The following is a 9,779-nucleotide window of genomic DNA, read 5'->3' on the forward strand; positions in this document are numbered from 1 at the left end:
AGCCAGCCTAGATTAACAGCTTTGCTTCACCTGGGAATCTCCAAGCCCAGAAGTAGCAGCCATCTCAGATTGTTTTATAGCTCAGGCAGGGTGGCCCTGGGCAAAACACAAGTAGGAGCTGACCTTGGCCTACACCACCAAGGAAACCCCAGGGCAGCACACCCAGTGGACAACTACAGACAACATTGGAGCACCACCACCCTGTCCCTGAACAGCTGATCCTCCATAGGGGCTGGAAGTTGGTGGTAAGAGGTCAATCCTTACTGCTGACTGGCCTGGGTAAATCTCTCTCATCATCTGCCAATAGCAACCAAGGCTCAGCAACAAGAGGGGGTATACTCAGCCCATACAAAAAGCACACTTTGAGTACCCAGCTTGGGTGATAGGGGAGGCAGTGCCACTGGACCCTACAGGATGCCTACTACATAAGTCCACACTACCAAAATACAGAGTCAAAGCATCTCTACCTAATGCATAGAAGCAAACACAGGGAGGCTGCCAAAACGAGGAGATAAAGAAACATGGCTCAAATGAAAGACTAAGTCAAAACTCTAGAAACAGAGCTAAACCAAATGCAGATAAGCTCTCTACCAGATACAGAGTTCAAAAGACTAGTTATAAGGATGCTCAAGGAACTTAGTGAGGACCTCAACAGCATAAAAAAGATCTAGTCAGAAATGAAGGATGCACTAATTTAAATAAGGAACAATTTATGGGGGAACAAAAGTGCAGTGGATGAAGTTGAGAATCAAACCAATGATCTGGAACATAAGGATGCAAAAAACAAGAAGAAAAAAGAATTTTATAAAATGTAGTATAAGCAGCTCTGGGACAACTTCAAGCATTCCAATATTCACATCTTAGATGTACCAGAAGGAGAAGAGAAAGAGCAAGAAATTGGAAATCTGTTTGAAAAAAAAGAAAGAAAACTTCTCTAATTTGGTGAAGGAAATAGACATTTAAGTCCAGGAAGCACAGAGAGTCCCAAACAAGATGGACCCAAAGGGGCCCACTCCAAGGCACATCATAATAAAATGCCAAAGGTTAAAGATAAAGAAAGAACTTTAAAAGCAGCAGGAAAAAAGAAGCTAGTTACCTACAGGGGAGTATCCATAAGACTGTCATCCAATTTCTCAAAAGAAAATAGCTATTTGCAGGCTATAAGGGGTTGGCAAGAAATTTTCAAAGTTGTGAAAAGCAGGGACCTACAGCTAATATTGCTCTATGCAACAAAGCTATCATTTAGAATTGAAGGGCAGATAAAGAGCTTCCCAGACAAGAAAGAACTAGAGGAGTTCATCATCACCAAACCATTATTATATTAAATGTTAAAGGGACTTAAATATTTAAGAAAAAGAAGCAAAACTGTGAACAATAAAATGGCCAAAAATAAAAATCTATCAACAATTGAATCTAAAAAACAAACTAAACAAACAAGAAGAACAGAGACAGGTCATAGATATGGAAAGTGTTTTCAAGGTTGCCAGATAGAAGGATGGTATAGGGGAACAGGTGAAAAGGTGAGGAGATTAAGAACTGCAAATAGGTAATTACAGAATATCCATGGAGGTGTAGAGTACAGTATAGGAAATGGAGCAGCCAAAGAACCTATATACATGACCCATGGACATGAACAATGGTGGGGGGATTGTCTGAGGTAGTGGAGGGGGCAAGTCAAGTGGAGGCAAAGGGGGAAAAATCAGGACAACTGTAATAGCATAATCAATAAAATATAATTAAAAAAAAGAAAAATAAATAAATCAATTTATCTTCTGAGAGGTTTTTTTTTTAATTAATAGTACAGCATTCCCACAAGTTGGAAAACATCCAAAGGGTATGAGTCACCATAAAATTGACTTTTCCTTTTGGACAGTCCTCAATTTTTTTGTCTTTTTCTGTTATATAATAGTGTACTTTTGGCAATAACAGTTTCCATTGCTATCTTTTAATAAAAAAACTTATATCTCCTAAATTATGAATTCTCTATTAATATCTTCTGTCCTACTTTCACTGTTTAATACTGTCACTTTTTATATGTCTTCTCTGACACTGAAGTCAGATAAACATGGTCACAAATCAGAGATCATTATTCAAATATATACAAGGACCAGCAGGTGACATATCCTATTTAAGTCTAGTAAAAGCAGACATCTACTTGCTACTGAACTTCGCATCATTTTTCTACATGTGGAAACATAGAACCAAGATAGCATATATTCCAATATTTTAGCATGCCTGAGAATTTATCTGAAAAAACTCAAAACACTAACTTGAAAGATTATATGCCTCCATATATGCTCATTGCAACATTATTTACAATAGCTAAGCTATAGAGACAACCCAGGTGCCTGTCAACAAATGAGTGTATAATAAAGCCATGATACATTTACACAATGGAATACTACTCAACTGTAAAAAAAAAAAAAAAAGAAGAAGAAGAAGGAAATCTTACCTTTTGTGACAGCATGGATGGATCTAGAGAGTATTACACTAAGTGAAATAAACCAATCAGAAAAAGACAAATACCATGTGATTTCACTCATATGTTGAAGCTAATGAAAAAAATGAACAAAGCAAAATGAAGAGGGACTCATAGCTAGAGAGCAGGATGACAGCTGTTGGGGTGGGGATTTTGAATTGGAGAGATTGAGCAAAGAGAGAGGAAGAAGAAAGAGAAAAAACTCATGCACAACAGTGTGGTGATTGCCAATGGGTGGGATTGGGGGGAGGTGGAGGAGGGTATCAGGATATAAATGTTATGGATAAAGACTTGACTTGCAGTGGTGAACACACTATTCAGTGTACAGAAGATGTGTCGAATTGTCACCTGAAACCTGTATACTTTTGTTAACCAGTGTCACCCCAAAAAATTCAATAGAAAGGGAAAAACATTTTCCAGAAATTCAGATTTTTATGGAAATCTCACAATATTTTTAAAATATTTTATTTATTTATTTTTAGAGAGGGAAGGGAGGGAGAAAGAGAGAGAGAAACATCAATGTGTGGTTGCTGGGGGCCGTGGCCTGCAACCCAGGCATGTGCCCTGACTGGGAATCAAACCTGTGACACTTTGGTTCGTAGCCCAAGCTCAATCCACTGAGCTATGCCAGCCAGGGCTAAATACAAATATTTAGTTCATTTTTCAAACACTCAGGGGACAAATCGAAATGTCTATGTACTGAATTCATCCTCAAGATTTACCATTTTGCTGGTCCCTGGTTTAAACCCTATTTCTTTCTACATTTGGGGCCTTAGATTTTAATTCTCTGGGCCTCTTTCATCACCTGTAATATAAAAATAGTAATTAATGTCTAAAAGATAGTGATATGGTTTATATTTGTTCCTATATGATCACATATATACCAGGGTGTATATGTATAGGCACTCAATAAATATTAGCTTGTGCATCTGACTCTCACTCCTCCTGCTTGTTCTTATTTTCTTACCTTCTTTGTACTTTACATTTTTATCCATTAATTTTTTTAAATAATATAAGTATCTGTTCACAGAATCTTATATGAGACTCCCATCTCAGAGATTCTCTGTGAACATTGCATTTCTTCCATCTCTTCAAAGTTGAACATTCTTTGTCCTCTTTGCTTTTCAATTTTGAGGTATTTTAATGGTAGTCCAACACATAACTTTTGTCCCTCTGTTGCTTGTTTTTTAAATGAAGTATAATTTACATATAATGAAAGGCATAGATCCCTAAGTATAAAGATTAATGAATTTTGATAAATGCTTGAATTAGTGTAAATTGAAGTAAAGTTGAAAGGTTAAGGTTAAAGTTGAAAATTATTTTCTTCACACACTAACATTTTCTCATGCACATTCCCAGTGAAATCCTCTGACATCATAGGCCATTCTTGATCTTCATATGAATGGAATGAAACACTGCGCTTTTTTGCAAGTGTCTACTATCACTCAATAGAAGGTTTTGGAGATTGATTTATGTTATCACTCATATCCGTTGTGTGTAGGTCTTTATTTCTGATTCTTAGCCTTTTGTAGAAATACAGTGTAGTTTGCTTATATATACCCTGTGGGATGGACATTGTATTTTTCCACTGTGGGGCTATTTTATGAATAAAACTCTTTGAACATTCAGATATAAGTATTTTCCTGGACATATATTTTTGCTGCTCTTTTATAGATACCAGAATACAAGTATTGGGTTACAGGATAGATATGTGCTGTATTTGAAAAGAAATTGCCAATTTCCTGTGTGGTTGTACCATTTTAAAACCCCACCAGCAATATCCTCTCTGACATTCAGTATTGCTATTCTTTTGAAGTTTAGTCATTATATTGGGTGTAAAGCATTTTCTGATTTTAATTTGCTTTTTCTTGATGATGAATGATGTGAACTCTTTCATGCACATTTTGAAACATTCTTACATTTTCTTTGTTCATGTCTGTACTCATTGTTTAATTAGATTCTTTGTCTTTTTCTTGTTGCATTATGAAGTTTCTTTGGCAAATATATGTATTTTAAATTTTATCTCCCAGTTTGCAACTTGTGTATTTTTATAAGAATGTCTTTCAATGAGCAAAAGTTTTTAAATTTGATGAAATCTAATGTAGTACTTTATTCATTCTGGTTAGTGCTCTTAATATCCTAAGAAATCTTTGTCTGCCCCAATGTCATGAAAATGTTTCTTTTTATTTGCTTGTAGAAGCTTTATAATTTTACCTTTTAAATTTAGATCTATAAAACATCTCAAGTTATTTTTATGAATGCCATAGTGGTCCAGATTCAAATTTGCCTTTTGATATTTAGTTGCCCCAGTATCATTTGTTTGGGATTGCTTCATCCTAGAGATCAATTTAGGGATAACTGATATTTTTAAAATACTGAGTCTACAAAATTGTATATTCTCCACTTATTTAGGTCTTTTATGACTTAACTTCTCTCAACAATGTTGAAGCATTTCAAAACATTGCACAAACATTTCAACTAGTGTTCTGTTTGCTAAATTGTATTGTAAACTTTTTTGTTAGCATATAGACACCAGAGAGATGTTTATATATTGTCACTGTATCCTGAAATCTTGTTAAATTCACTTATCAGATCTACCAGCTTTTGGTATATTCCTCAAGTTATTCTACCTAGACAATCATGTTATCTGCCAATAAAAACACTTTCATGGGTTCCTTCTCAACTTAAGTCATTTGTTTTCTTGCTGTTTTTTTTTTTAATTAAATGAGCTAAGCCCTCCAGTACAATGTTGAATAAAAGTAGCAAGAGCAGAAATTCCTACCCTATTTTTGATTTTAAGTTAAAGGAGTTTAACATTTCACAGTTAAGTTTTATGTTAACTCAAGTATTTTTCTTTTTTCTTTTCCTACTTTGCTGGGAGTTTTTATATTGAATGGGTGTTTAATTTTGTCAAATACTTTTCTACATTTATTAGGATATCATATGAGTTTTGTCTTTTTCTATTAACATTCTGAATTATTTTTATTGATTTTTAAGATAATAAATCAACATTTTTGTGGTTGGAATAAACCTCACTATATCTTGCCTTATTATCCTTTTCATAAATTTTTGGTTTACTCTGCTTGAACTTTTTAAGTATTTGGGTGGGGGGTGGGCAGTTCTTTTCATGAGAGACAATGAGTTTTCTTGAAATACATTTGACTAATTTTGGTATCAGAATTATTCTGGCCTCCTCTAATAATGTGGAGACCAATATTTCCTCTTCTATCTTCTGAGGAATTTTTATAAGATTTGGTATTATTGTTATAAAATTGATTAGAATCTAGCAGTGAAAACACTGTAGCCTTCTGGAAAAGTTTAAATTTTTGAAAAAATTTGAAGCCAATATCATCCTATTCATATGTTCTATTTTGTTTAATATCTATTTTTATTCTATAACTTACGACAAAGTATGATAGAAGGATCATCTATGCTTATTTGTAAGTCATTTCATTTTTGTCTACAGGATGCTGAGAAGGTGCTTAAATAATTGCACATTATTTAAAACATGGCTAATTAATAGTTTATATAAACTATTAACCTTCATGAACATAAAGGTTAAGGCTAAGACTTCCCAATAATTGTCTTTTATTGTGATTGTGCTAGGATGTTGCCTACTAATTCTGACAATATAGTCATAATACCAATTGAGATATTGTGTAAATAGTGGAATAGTGTATTCCATTATTTTTATTCTTTTAAATATTTTATTTATTTATTTTTAGAGAGGGGAAAGATAGGGAGAGAAGCATCAATGTGTGGTTGCCTCTCACATGCCCCGACTGGGGACCTGACTTGCATCCCAGGCGTGTGCCAAGACTGGGAATTAAACCAGTGACCCTTTTGTTTGTAGGCCAGCACTCAATCCACTGAGCCAAACCAGCCAGGGCCATATTGCATTATTTTCAAAATACCTTATTGCTAATGCTATCACAATTGTCCCAATGTAAACCTTATTTTCCCCCTCCACCCAGTCTCCCTCAGGAATACTCATTCCATTGTTCATGTCCATGGATCATGCATATATGTTCTTATTCCACTATTTTTAAACATATATATCCTGACTTGATAAATCATTATTTTAGTGATTAGTCAGCTTCAATGAATTTTAGTATATTATCTAATTTATTAAACTCATTCATACATATTTGCTCATATTTATTATATGTTCATTAATTGAAGGTTGTAGCAACATTCTTTTCATTTCTCATGTTTGTGTTTTTATTTTTTCTTGATCAATTTTGTTAGAGATTTCAGTTGTGTTCAACTTTTCCAAGAAACCAACTTTTGATTTTGTTGATTTTTGTCCCATCATTTGTTCTTACTGTACTGATTTTTCAGTCTTATCATTATTATCACTTTCTTTACCTTACTTTTGATTTAAATTTTTCTTCCTAATTATTTTCTTTAGATTAGGCTTAAAACAATTATTTCAAACTTTTTTTGTAATACAAATATTTAAATCTATAAACTTCCATCAACTCCTGGTTTTAGCTGTTTTTCACTATTTTTTGATAAGTTGTGTTTTAATTACCATTTACTTAAAAATATTTTTCAATTTCCTTGTAAACTTTAACTTGATCCAACCTGATTCCCTGATCAGGTTGGGGTCAGAACATGAGCATTTCCAACAAGTCCACACATGATGTCATGCCTGCTGTTCTGGGGACCAGACCTGAGGGACCACAGCTCTCAATGGTTCCTATTCTCAAGGTGTGGCCTTTCTGAGCTTCTTCACTCCAGCAGTTTGGAAAATCTAACTTCTTCCAACACCTGGCTACTTCTAGGACCTCTGTTCTGCTTTCATTGTTCCAACAATGCTTCTGTGCTGGACCTGTGGAGTCAAGCCTTGCACTGCAATGATTTGTGTTTAGCCAAATACTTGAAGGGACCACTATGCAGATTTCCACGGCCCCTTCTCTGTGCAGCCCCCTCATCTCTGCTGCTTTTGCCACAGAACACAGCAGACTTGCAGGTTCCCAACAGCACCACTGTTTTCCTTGCCCAGTGAGGCTACTCTCTTCTTTTTGACTTCTTCATCCTTGTGTGGCAGTTTGGGAAGTGCCCAGGCAGAAAACCAGGGTGAATGGGGACTCAGCTCATGCGTTATCCTTCTCCCAGGAATTACAGATATATGCTGTGCTTTTCCCAAAGCCTAAACACAGTTGCTGCATATATTTTGTTCTTGCTTGCTGACTTGTATGGCAGGAAGGTGACCACTCTGCTGTGGCCAGACTGGCACTGTGTATACTCGTACATCATTAGTGGAAGTCCTCACCCTCACGGGATGAAAGATGTTCTCTCAAATAGCTATTTGCTCTTCTTTTCTTTGAACTCTTACTTACCACTCTCCAATTCCTACTCTGATTATAAAAGGCATGGCTGTAGAGGATACTGACCCACAGTATCCATCTCGGCTGTGGATGCTCGTCGAAACACGAAAAAAAACATACACAGAGACAACCAGGTCCTGGTTGAATAGGGACAGAATAGCCATCCTCTCTCTAGTGGGGAGAGTGCCCCATCTCCATTCCCAAGCAGATTTTTATTGAGAAAACTGACTTCTTTTGTGGATTCACAGTCTGGCAGAAAAGATCAACAGATATAGATGACTTACAAAGGTGCAGACAGAACTCCTGGTGTGATTCTGGGCAAAGTTTGGGGTTTTAACATATGAAAGTATTACAAGTTCTAAAGGTTTCCTGTCTCTGCTTTTAAATTCCAAGATAATAACATCCACCAGCAAACAGATCTCACAGGATCTTGCATATTCTATGTCCCAGGCCTGATGACCCCAGGGGTCTGGTGTTTCTGGTCTGGACTGCACCCCCCCTGCAGGCCTGAGAAGAGCTGAAGACAGAGACAGCCAGGAGACTTGGATTTCTCATGTCTAAGAACAAAGACTCAGGCTTTGACAAAGCCAGGGGGGCAGGGGTTGATGTCGATCACGACTTCATTTCCACAGTCCCTTCCCTCAGGGCATTCCCACATGACTGAGTCTGTCTTAGATTCTTTCTCTTTCTTAGAGAATTGTTACCCATCATTGACTGCCAACCATACAAAAGGGAATCCAGGCATTAGAACAGGCAGCATTCATGCCAAGGAAATAAGTTTTGTCTCCTTAGTGGCTCCTGGTCCAGAGGTCTTTCACTCAGCCTAAGTCATGGGGGGTTACAGATTCCTGAGACCAGGCAGGGTGGTCCCCAACATATGGCAAAATAATCAATATTTGGAACTTAATTAAATGGGACTATCAATGAGTCAGAAATTACTCTGTAAGTAGCACTTTGATAGAAACAAGGTAAATGGCAACAAACAACCAAATATCAAGGAAATGGTCTTTTTTTATTGTTGTTCAATTATAATTGTTCCCATTTTTGCCCCATTGCTCTCCCCTGCCCTGCCTACCCCTACCTCCCACCTTCAATCCTTCACCCCAGCTATCCTTGTCCATGGGTCCTTTATGCATATTCCTTGCCTTGATCCTTTCCACTCCCTCTCCCATTATCCCCTCCCCTTTCCTCTCAGGTCACAGTCAGCTTGCTCTTTGTTTCCATTTCTCTGATTCTATTTTTCTCACTTGTTTGTTTTGTTGATTAGGTTCCATAATAGATGAGATCATGTGGTATTTGTCTTTCACTGCCTGGCTTATTTCACTTAGCATAATACTCTCCTCCAGTTCCATCCATGCTGTTGCAAAGGGTAGGAGCTCCTTCTTTATTTCTGCTGCATAGTATTCCATTGTGTAAATGTACCACAGTTTTTTGATCTACTCATCTGCTCATGGGCACTGAGGCTGTTTCCAGCACTTGGTTATTGTAACTTGTGCTACTATGAACATTGGGGTGCATAGGTTCTTTTGGATTGGTGTTTCAGGGTTCTTAGGGTATAATCCCTCAGTAGAATCTCCAGGTCAAAAGACAGTTTCATTTTCTGAGGAAATTCCATATTGTTTTCCACAGTGGCTGCACCAGTCTGCATTCCCACCTACAGTGCTCTAGGGTTCCCTTTTCTCCACAACTTCACCAGCACTGCTGTTGATTTGTTAATGATGGCCATTTTGACCAGCGTGAAGTGGTATCTCATTGTGGTTTTAATTTGCATCTCTTTGATGGTAGTGATGTTGAGCATCCTTTCATATGTTTCAGGGCCCTCTGCATGCCCTCCTTAGAGAAGCATCTGTTCAGATCCTTTGCCCATTTTTTAATTGGATTGTTTGTCTTCCTGGTGTGGAGTTGTGTGAATTCTTTATATATTTTGGAGATCATACTTTTGCCCAAGGTATCATTGGGAAATATGA

This window comes from Phyllostomus discolor, chromosome 2, assembly GCF_004126475.2.
Source record: "Phyllostomus discolor isolate MPI-MPIP mPhyDis1 chromosome 2, mPhyDis1.pri.v3, whole genome shotgun sequence".
NCBI lineage: Eukaryota > Metazoa > Chordata > Mammalia > Chiroptera > Phyllostomidae > Phyllostomus > Phyllostomus discolor.